General features: G+C 39.5%; 1 pseudogene; it reads right to left on the bottom strand.

The window, feature by feature from the left end:
* The window catches only part of LOC101346323 (60S ribosomal protein L7 pseudogene), a 12,327-nt pseudogene extending 9,709 nt beyond the window's left edge, over nucleotides 1-2,618 (bottom strand).
* Nucleotides 2,619-9,664: the final 7,046 nt, after the last annotated feature.

The following is a 9,664-nucleotide window of genomic DNA, read 5'->3' as shown; positions in this document are numbered from 1 at the left end:
GGGGGTGGGGCTGGGGAGCAGGGGACAGTGTTAGAACAAATGGGAGTCCAGAAGTTCTAAAGAATCCTTTCATCATCATGTCTCAGGCCTCAACCACTGTACCTGTGATCCTCAAACATTTCACTTAAGATGAATTAAAAATGTAGATAGAAAGACTACAATCATAATTGTTCTAATCAGGCCCTAACTGACTAGGATCACTGTTGAAAACCTATGAAATAGAAGGATGGAATTTCAAACAAAGTGGTATCTGAATCAACTTTGGGAAGCGGGTATATGTGAATTACTACGAGCACATTTCTGGACTGTTATCTTCCCTCATGTTTACCATCCATTATCTGCCTTTGTTCTGGTTCATGCTAGTCTTTTTATAATCCTTTTTTAAAAATACAAAATCAATACAACTTTAATTACAAAAAGCCAGTGCTGCCTGCTGAAAAACAGAGCAAACATAAAAGGACATTTTGGAAAGGGGCTGGTGATCTAAGAAGCGTGACCTTAGGCCATCCTATTTCTAAGGGGTGATGTTGTTGATCTGTTGGTCCCATTATAATGATTTACACATCCATATATGGCACTTTTTGTTCTCCAGCAGGCTTTGTGTATGGTGAATGGAGAATTGCATACCAACCAGGGGTTTGACATTTACAATGCTTTGTAGCATAAGATAGAGTCACATCTGGGCAAACATTGTCCCTGGTGGTTAGCGGCTCATATCATCTGTGCGGAGTCTGGCTGCCAAAATGATGAGCACTCATTAGAAATGTCCCATTTACTCCCAGAGCCAAATAAAAGCACAAACTAATCTAAAATGAGCATTCGAAGGGTGTGTGTGTATGTGTATGTTCAATTTGTGTGCTGGCTTCTTCCAGGGGCATAGACAGCTTGTTTTTCCTTTGAATATTGTTTATATCAATAGCCTAAATCAATGCTAGAGTAACAACGTAGAAAACCTAATCCTTGATCATGTGCTTCAGCCCCAGAGCCGAGGAATATTATACTAAATAGCAGAATAGAATGCTTTCACTAATGTCTCATGTGTGGATGCTGTTAAAAACTTTGTTCAGTACCCGATATGGTATAAGGTCTATGAAGGCCCCTAGAGATATTTCTCCTGAAGATGAGGAATAAGCAGGCTTCCCCTGAGCAACTGGGCTTTTTACTTTGTTATTGGTTTGTCTGTCTTATACCTACTGTAAATCAGGTACCTGATCATGAATCCACCTTTGGGTTGGTTGTTAGAAAGATAAGACATGCAGCAGCCTCTGTAAAGCATTGTAGAAGATTCCACAGCAAACATGGGGAATCTTAGCCTTGCATTCATTTTATTTTCTACCATAATTTTCTGTTTTTCTAAATTTTCACTCCTGTATATATTTATCTTGCACTATTGTGAGTAATTTTGTTAGTCACTTTAAATCCTTTTTGTAACAAGGTAGATGCAAACACTTAAACAAAACGGAAATAAAACAGGTCTCTGACTACAAGGAGACCATAAATTACTTGTGGAGATTGTATAAATTTAGAGAAAGATGAACATATAAACCCGAAAAACTGGTTGCTGTCGAGTCAATTCCGATTCATAGTGACACTATAGGACAGAGTAGAACTGCCCCATGGGGTTTCCAAGGAGCGCCTGGTGGATTCAAACTGCTGAACTTTTGGTTAGCAGCCAAACTCTTAACCACTACGCCACCAGGGTTTCCAAATATATAAGGAGGTCTGCACTAGTGCCAACACATTTTAAGCATTTAAAGCAATATTACATAGCTGGGAGGATGGAAGATTAATCTGAGCTATAGGACTCAAGGGGAATTAACAGTTGGGATGGAATTTCTTCTAAATACTGGATCTCTAGTCAGTTCTATGATACTGAATGGGACATGAACACCCAGGCACATATGACAAAAATGAGTAAAGGAGTGTGTTCCTGACTAGGCAGACTGGGGAAGTTAGAGGCCTGTAATATTCAAAATTCCTTGTGGCATCCTCATAGTCTTCGCTCAAATGCCCTTTGGTCTTTTTTAGACACAATTGCAGCCCATTTGTTTTGTTTTCTCAGTTCATAGCAGATTAGAAGCAGTAGGAACTCTGACAACATGAAGTGACAGCCTGATAAGAAGAGAAGAGGAAGAAGGGCAGAGGCAGGGCTCCTGAGGTTAGCAGTCTAGGGTTGTCCCTGTGGATACAAATACACCTCACAACCCATCAGTCCTGAAAGCAGTACAATTCTCTGTGTCAATACCTGATCTTGCAAGAAATAGGTTTATGTGTCATTAAATTAATTGTAATGAAGAAGATAGGTTATATGCACTGTCCTGGAAAATGTGACAAAATAATTTGAAAGTCCAAAAAAATCAAACCAAACCCGCTGCTGTAGAGTCAATTCTGACTCATAGTGACTCTTTAGGACAGAGTAGAACTGCTCCATAGGGTTTCCAACGAGCGGCTGGTGTATTTGAACTGCCAACCTAGCTCAAGGCAAATAATCATTACTCCCAGTCAGTACCCTTAACAGTATTTCTGCCACCATATTCAACTAATATAGTGATATCATCCTTAATGCTACCATTATTGGTATAAGAATGTTTCCGATGTTGCTTCTGCCACAACCGCATCCCCAAAGCCCCATGATAATTTCAGACAAAGCATTCTTTTACCTTCTGATTCTCTAAATTTTATAATTTAGTAGCCCTAGTCTCGATTCTCAATTGATGGGACTAGATCAGGGTTAGGACTTAAGTTATTCACTCACCTCATTCCTCCAGTGATGACTCATTAGTAGTGAAACAAACCTCTTTTAAGACGTTTCCTTTCTTTATGTAATTAGGGGCTGTAGTTGTTCGCCTTGAATTATTTTCAGCAATATTTTAGTTGCATGTGATATTAATGATATTGTCCAATAATTTCCACATTCTGTTGGATCACTTTTCTTTGGTTTGGGTACAAATATGGATTTCTTCCCGTTGGTTGGCCAAGTAGCTGACTTCCAAATTTCTTGGCATAGACAAAGTGAGCACCTCAATTGATATCTCATCAGTTCCTGGAGCCTTGTTTTTCACCAATGCCTTCAGCGCAGCTTGGGTTTTTTCCTTCAGTACCATCGGTTCTTGATCATAGGCTACCTCCTGAAATGGTTCAATGTTGACCAATTCTTTTTGGTACAGTGACTCTGTGTATTCCTTCAATTTTCTTTTGATGCTTCCTTTGTCCTTCAATATTTTGCCCACAGAATCCTTCAACACTGCAATGTGAGGCTTGAATTTTTTCTTCAGGTCTTTCAGCTTGAGGAATGCTTAGTGTGTGCTTCCATTTTGGTTTTCTAACTCCAGTTCTTTGCACATTTCATTATAATTACATATAATTACATTATAATTACATTATAATTACTTTGCACATTCATTATAATTACATATAATTACTTCTCAAGCTGCCCTTTGAAATCTTCTGTTCAGCTCTTTTACTTCATCATTTCTTACATTCACTTCAGCTACTCTCTACGTTCACGAGCAAGTTTCAGAGTCTCTTCTGACATCCTTTTTGGTCTTTTCTTTCTTTCCTCTCTTTTTAATGACTTTTTTGTTTCTTCATATATGATGTCCTGGTTTTCAGTCACTAGAGTAAAATGTATCAAATCTATTCTTGAGATGAGCTCCAAATTCAGGTGGGATATACTCAAGGTCATACTTTCGCTCTTGTGGACTTGTTTTAACTTTCTTCAGCTTCAGCTTGAACTTGCATAGAAACAACTGATGGTCTGTTCTCCAGTCAGCCCCTGGCCTTGTTCTGACTGATGATATTCAGCTTCTCCATTATCTCTTTCCACAAATGTAGCCGGTTGATTCCTGTGTATTCCATCCAGTGAGGTCCACTTGTATAGTTACCATTTATATTAGTGAAAAAAAGTATTTACAATGAATAAGTTTTTGGTCTTGCAAAATTCTATCATGTGATCTCTGGCATAGTTTCTATCACCAAGGCCATATTTTCCAACTACTGATCCTTCTTCTAAAACCAGGAAAGGTGTACATTAGCTTGTATCCTTTGACCATACTTATTCAATCTGTATGCTTAGCAAATAGTCTGAGAAGCTGGACTATATGAAGAAGAATGGAGCATCAGGTTTGGAGGAACACTCATTAGCAACTGCAATCTGCAGGTGACAAAATTTAGCTTGCTGAAAGTGAACAGGACTTGTAGCACTTAGTGATGAAGATCAAAGACTACAGCCTTCAGTATGAATTACTCCTCAACATAAAGAAAACAAAAATCCTCACACCTGGACCAATAAACAACATCATGATAAATGGAGAAAAGATTGAAGTAGTCAAGGTTTTGTTTTTACTTGAATCACAATTAATGCCCACGGAGGGAGGAGTGAAGAAATCAAAGGATGTATTGCATTGGGCAAATCTGCTGCCAAGGAACTCTTTAAAGTGTTAAAAAGCAAAGATATCACTCTGAGGACTAAGCTGCACCTGAACAAGCCATGGTATTTTCAATTGTTTCATATGCGTGTGAAAGCTGGACAATGAATAAGGACAACAGAAGAATTGATGGCTTTGAATTATGGTGTTGTTGAAGAATATTGAGTATACCATGTACTTCTAGAAGAACAAAGAAATCTGTCTTGGAAAAGTACAGCAAGAATGCTCCTTAACAGTGAGGATGGCGAGACTTTGTCTTATGTATTTTGGACATCTTATTAAGAGAGACCAGTCCCTGGAGAAGGGCACCATACTTGAAAAAATAGAGGATCAGGGAAAAAGAGGAAAATCCTCAATGAGATGGATTGATACAGTGGCTGCAACAATGGTCTCAAACACAGCAACTATTGTAAGGATGGTGCAGGACCAGGCAGTGTTTCATTCTGTTGTATATAGGGTCTCTACAAGTCAGATTCGACTCAAAGGCATCTAACTAACTAAATAAGTCGTTCACCATGAGTTGCATTTCTACAAATAAACAAAGGTGTGACAATTGACCATTGAATTTACCAATTGACTGTCACTGGCGACCTTAACAAGAGCAGCTTTGGGTGTGTTGGGATGACTATTTGCTCAGAGTAGTGTAAAAGCACATGCATAAAGAACATAAACTTGTGACTATTCACAACTTTTTGAGACATTTGCCTTCAAAGGGAGAAGAGAAATGGGACAGTAGCTAAAGTGGGATATGGGCTCATAGGAGGCTTGTTTTTGTTCTTGTTGTTGCTGTTGCTTGTTTTCTTTTAGGATTATCACGTCTTTCCAAAACTCCTGTTGCAGTCAAGTTGATTCAGACTCACAGTGACCCTATACGACAGAGTAGAACTGTCTCATGAGGTTTCCAAAGCTGTAATCTTTACAGACACAGACTGCCACATCTTTTTCCCATGTAGTGGCTGGTGGGTTCAAACCACTGATCTTGTGCTTAACCATTACATCCCTGGGGATCCTTAACAGTGCAAGGAGAAACTGATGATACAGGAATGAAGCCTTTGAATAAGTGAGAGAGACCCAGTGGCAAATAGGACAGTAAAATATGCAGCTATAAAAACATGCCGCCAAGGACCGGCTATGCTAACAGTCTACCTCTCAGACTGGTGTCATGTACGCAGTTCCCTTCTCCTCTCTGCGGTTTCTCACCTCTACTGGAGATGCCAGAGTTGTCACCTAACAGGCATGAGAGTGATAATTGGACTGTACACATCCTGGGATTCCAGTTGACACAACCTGATCAGGTTAATTTTATTGGTACCAAAGTCTTTTTTCAAAGTTTATTTCTGAAAAAGAGAAAAAAAGGTTTAAAAAAATAGAGCAAGGTGGAATAAGAAAGCAAAGGAGATTAATGGTCTTGTGTTCTCCCCTTTTGTAAATACAGTTTGAAATCCTACCAAAAACAACCCATACTGAAAATAAACCGGAGGAGCGGAAACTCTCACTGGTAATTCAGTTCTCAGTTAAAGAACAGTCCATGGCATTCTCCATAAGGGTCACAGCACCAGCACATGGAAGAAAGGAGTGAGGAGGGAAGAAGGAGAAGGGAAGAAGGGAAGAGGGTACTGAGGAGAGAGGGAGAGTGAGGCAGGGATAAAAGATACAGAAAGGGAACTATGGAAAGAAATGGAGAAACAAGAGAGAAAAGGGTAAATAGCCAAGAGAGTAAAGAAAAAGGTTTTCAGCTGTAACTGGTTTCCCCCTTCCTTTCTCCACACAAATGTCTATCAGAGGAGCAATAGGTTGCTAGATTAAAATGCAGCAGCATTCCAGCCTCATGGAGCAGTGCAATGCTTTGGTCTTGTGTCTCACTCCTTAAATATAATTGCTCCATGAAATAAAGACAAATGAATAATGTTGGTATTTTTTAATGGAGGTTGCCTTTGAGTTTGGCTCTGAGACAATGGTCTGTGGTTGCATTTGATTGTAACTCATCTCCATGGGGGCCGAGATAGCTGTTGTAATCGTCTGCGAAATTATGAGCTTCTTTATAAAGACAACTCTGTGATTATAATGACACTTGGCATTTGCACATTTTATAGCCTTTCTCATCTGAAAATCATGAAGCTACTTTTATATTATAACCAGATTCTTACATGTGTTTGTGTCTCTTTGGGGTACCAGTAAATTTTTTTTTCTTTGTTAATTTGTTTTTTTTTTTTTTTTCCTTTTGGAAAGGAGAGCACTGATTTGGAATATTGTCATCAGGATGAATAAAAGCCCTATTGAGAAAGGTAGGCTGAGAATTTGACGAAATTTGTGACCCTACAAGTCATAAACAGTTCAAAGGAGCAGGACAGACCTTGGCTTTTTGTTAGCTTTCTAGGAGAACAGGGGCTAGTGGTTAGAAGTTACCCCAACCTCAGAGTCCAAAGATTTTCTCATTCCCTAAAATCACAGCTATCACTACTTCCAAGCAGTCTCCAAAATGGCATGACTTAAGAAACAATAACGATTCCCTAACCTGAAGACAGTCTCTCACTGGCCTCTAGGCATTCTTACTTTAGCCATTTCTTTAACATAAGCCCCTGAAGGGACCTGGTTATGTGTGATGCAATGTAACTGATCACCATCCATCAAAACTTGGCATGACTTAGTCTATAGAATTTACTTCAGCCACTTTATTGGAAATTTGAGAAGGTAAGGGACACTAAACAAATTTCAAATTTATAGTAGGTGAGAGGGTAAAGGAATGTCCAGAACTTAGCATAGGGGGTGTATGGGAGCCAAAAGTAACTATGAGGGCTCTGGACACAATACAAAATGGTAGCACAAACAAGAAATAGAAGAATGTTGTAAACCAGCTCTGACCATGTAATCAGTTAAGTGACTCCCGTTGAACTAATGGTTTGGTTACATTTTTCTATAAGTTTTCTTTCTTTCATTTTTTACTGAGAGGAAGACAGACTAACAAAAAAATAAAATATTGTGTAATATAAAGCAATGCTAGAAATTTCAGCAATCTTGTTTATCCAGATCGTTAGCTCTCCCTACCCTCCATAAATGACTGAATTTTGGCCATTTTGATTGATTGGTGTCAGAATTTTTACAGCTCTGCTTCTGTCCCTACTCCAGCGTGAGTCTGAGCCCAGGGTCTAGGGCTGTCATATAAATTACCCAGCTAAATTTGGCCTGAATTTTTACTTGTTGAATCTTGCAATGCTACCAGGGATACATCCCAGTAGACTAAAACAGACCACAAAACAGATCCATCTACAAGTTAAAAATTCACCTTTGGGTTGCTCTTTGATTATGCTCCAGCAGATGGTCTCTGATCTTCCACATGCTAGACTCTAATCATCAGAGCTGCCTTTTGTTTCTGCCTGGTTCTCCTAGACCTCTCTGGCCCCCTGGTACCAGGATCTCTGACCTCTCAATGAGTAATGAAATCATTCCACTACTCATCTTGGGCCTGCAAGACTGGCCAACGAAATGGAATAAAGAACAAAAATGAGTGGGGAGGGTTAGACTGGAGGCTTCTAAGAGTCTCAAGTTGCTTCATCTGATATTTGAAGACCATTAGTCTCCTTAATTCACATTGTTAGTAGAATGGCAAAGCTCTTTGCAAGTTTCTAAAGAGACAGAAAAATAAGATTGCATGACTGTTGCCCAGAGTAGAATAAATTATTGGCAAATTGTCGAGTGGAGAAGGAAGTTGAAAAAAAACTTTTATATGTGGTTACTTGCTTACTGTAGAGTTTAGTCCCCTGAGCCCTAAAACCCTGAAAGCTGTCTTTTCCTTCCTAGTTGTTCTGCCTTCATCTCCCCTTGAGAATGACCTTGTTGTACCTTGTCACAGGGTAAAGCTCGGTTTTGGCAATCAGCAAACGTCTTTGCTATTCAAAATTGCAGTAGCAGCTGCATTTCAGGCCCCTGCCCAGCAAGCAGGTTCCTGGTCAAGTTCAAAAAAGGAGCCATGCCTTCATTTACGGAATGCTGTGTTGAAGTCAGACTTTAGAAGCATGGCTTTGTGCAGCCTCCCGGGATTTAGCTGGGCTTGAATCACCCGTGATCTCTGTGCCCTTAAAACATCACAGAAAACTCCGTCACGGTGCCCACTAATTGGTCACCTTGATGTCAGTCACAGCACGGAGGTAGATCAAGGACAGAGCCGGTCCTGGAAAGTGACTACACATGCTCTCGGAGGTGGTCTCTACAGGTCAGGCTAGCATCCTGCTGAGAGCACAGTGTGAAGGAACCTTACCCCAGGACTACTTGAAACATGGCTGTGCTGCATGCCAACAAAGGACAGGTGGCCCCAGGAGTGACCCTTCCCTTGCCACCTACAAAGTCCAAATTGTCAGCCTTTCACACCTATTATGCTTCCGTTATCTGAGGGAAATACTAAGTGCCATGCCCAGGATCTAACACACAGAAAGCAAGCTCTTGAAATTAGTTTCTGCTTATTGGTTTTAAGAATTATTAAGGTTATTTGATTTTTAATGCAGCAAAGTCAGTCACAGATGCCTGGGGTGTAACCAACAGAGTTCATTTGAGAAGCTTTTTTTTTTTTTTTTTTTAAGAATTCAAATGCAATGACATTTTGTGGATAGCGTGTATTGTACTAAGAAGACTGGAAAGAAAAGTGGGAATTCATGGAATGAATCTTTCCATTACTTACCTGGGGTTTAAAACAGTTTTGAGTGATGATTTTAGATGGAAGAAATAATATAGATTAAGTAGAAATTCTGAAATTCTAAGCAAAATGAAACAAAATTTAAAAAGTAGAAAAACATAAAAACAGTGATGACCGCTGCAGAAGGTGAGATTTATTACAAGTGCTTTACTCTGTGCTTCAAGTTACGAAATGAAATGTTGCATAAAGGCTGTTTAGATGGTGTTCTTAGACCTTCATTTTCTCCTTATGTGCTAAACTGCTGTTTATATGAGATCCTTGCCTAAAATATACTGCTCATTCTCTGCTCCCAATGCCAGGTCCAGAAACCTCTAAAAGACTTGATTTTGTCCTTAGCAGGACTGAGATAGTGATGCAAGAGTAAAAGACAAGTATTAGAATAGATGAGATGCCTAGATCTATTAGTGGTCTACACAGTCACAATCATAATGAGAACTCACCTGGAACGTCTGATGACAGAATCCGCTGCAAACAGCAGTACCACAGTTTTGACTGCCCTGTCAAATAATTAAGGAAGAAGTATGAATGTTCTTACATAGACACAAGAAGG

The sequence above is a fragment of the Trichechus manatus genome, unplaced genomic scaffold, assembly GCF_000243295.1.
Source record: "Trichechus manatus latirostris isolate Lorelei unplaced genomic scaffold, TriManLat1.0 scaffold00078, whole genome shotgun sequence".
Taxonomy (NCBI): Eukaryota; Metazoa; Chordata; class Mammalia; order Sirenia; family Trichechidae; genus Trichechus; species Trichechus manatus.
This window is presented reverse-complemented; position numbering and strand designations above follow the sequence as displayed.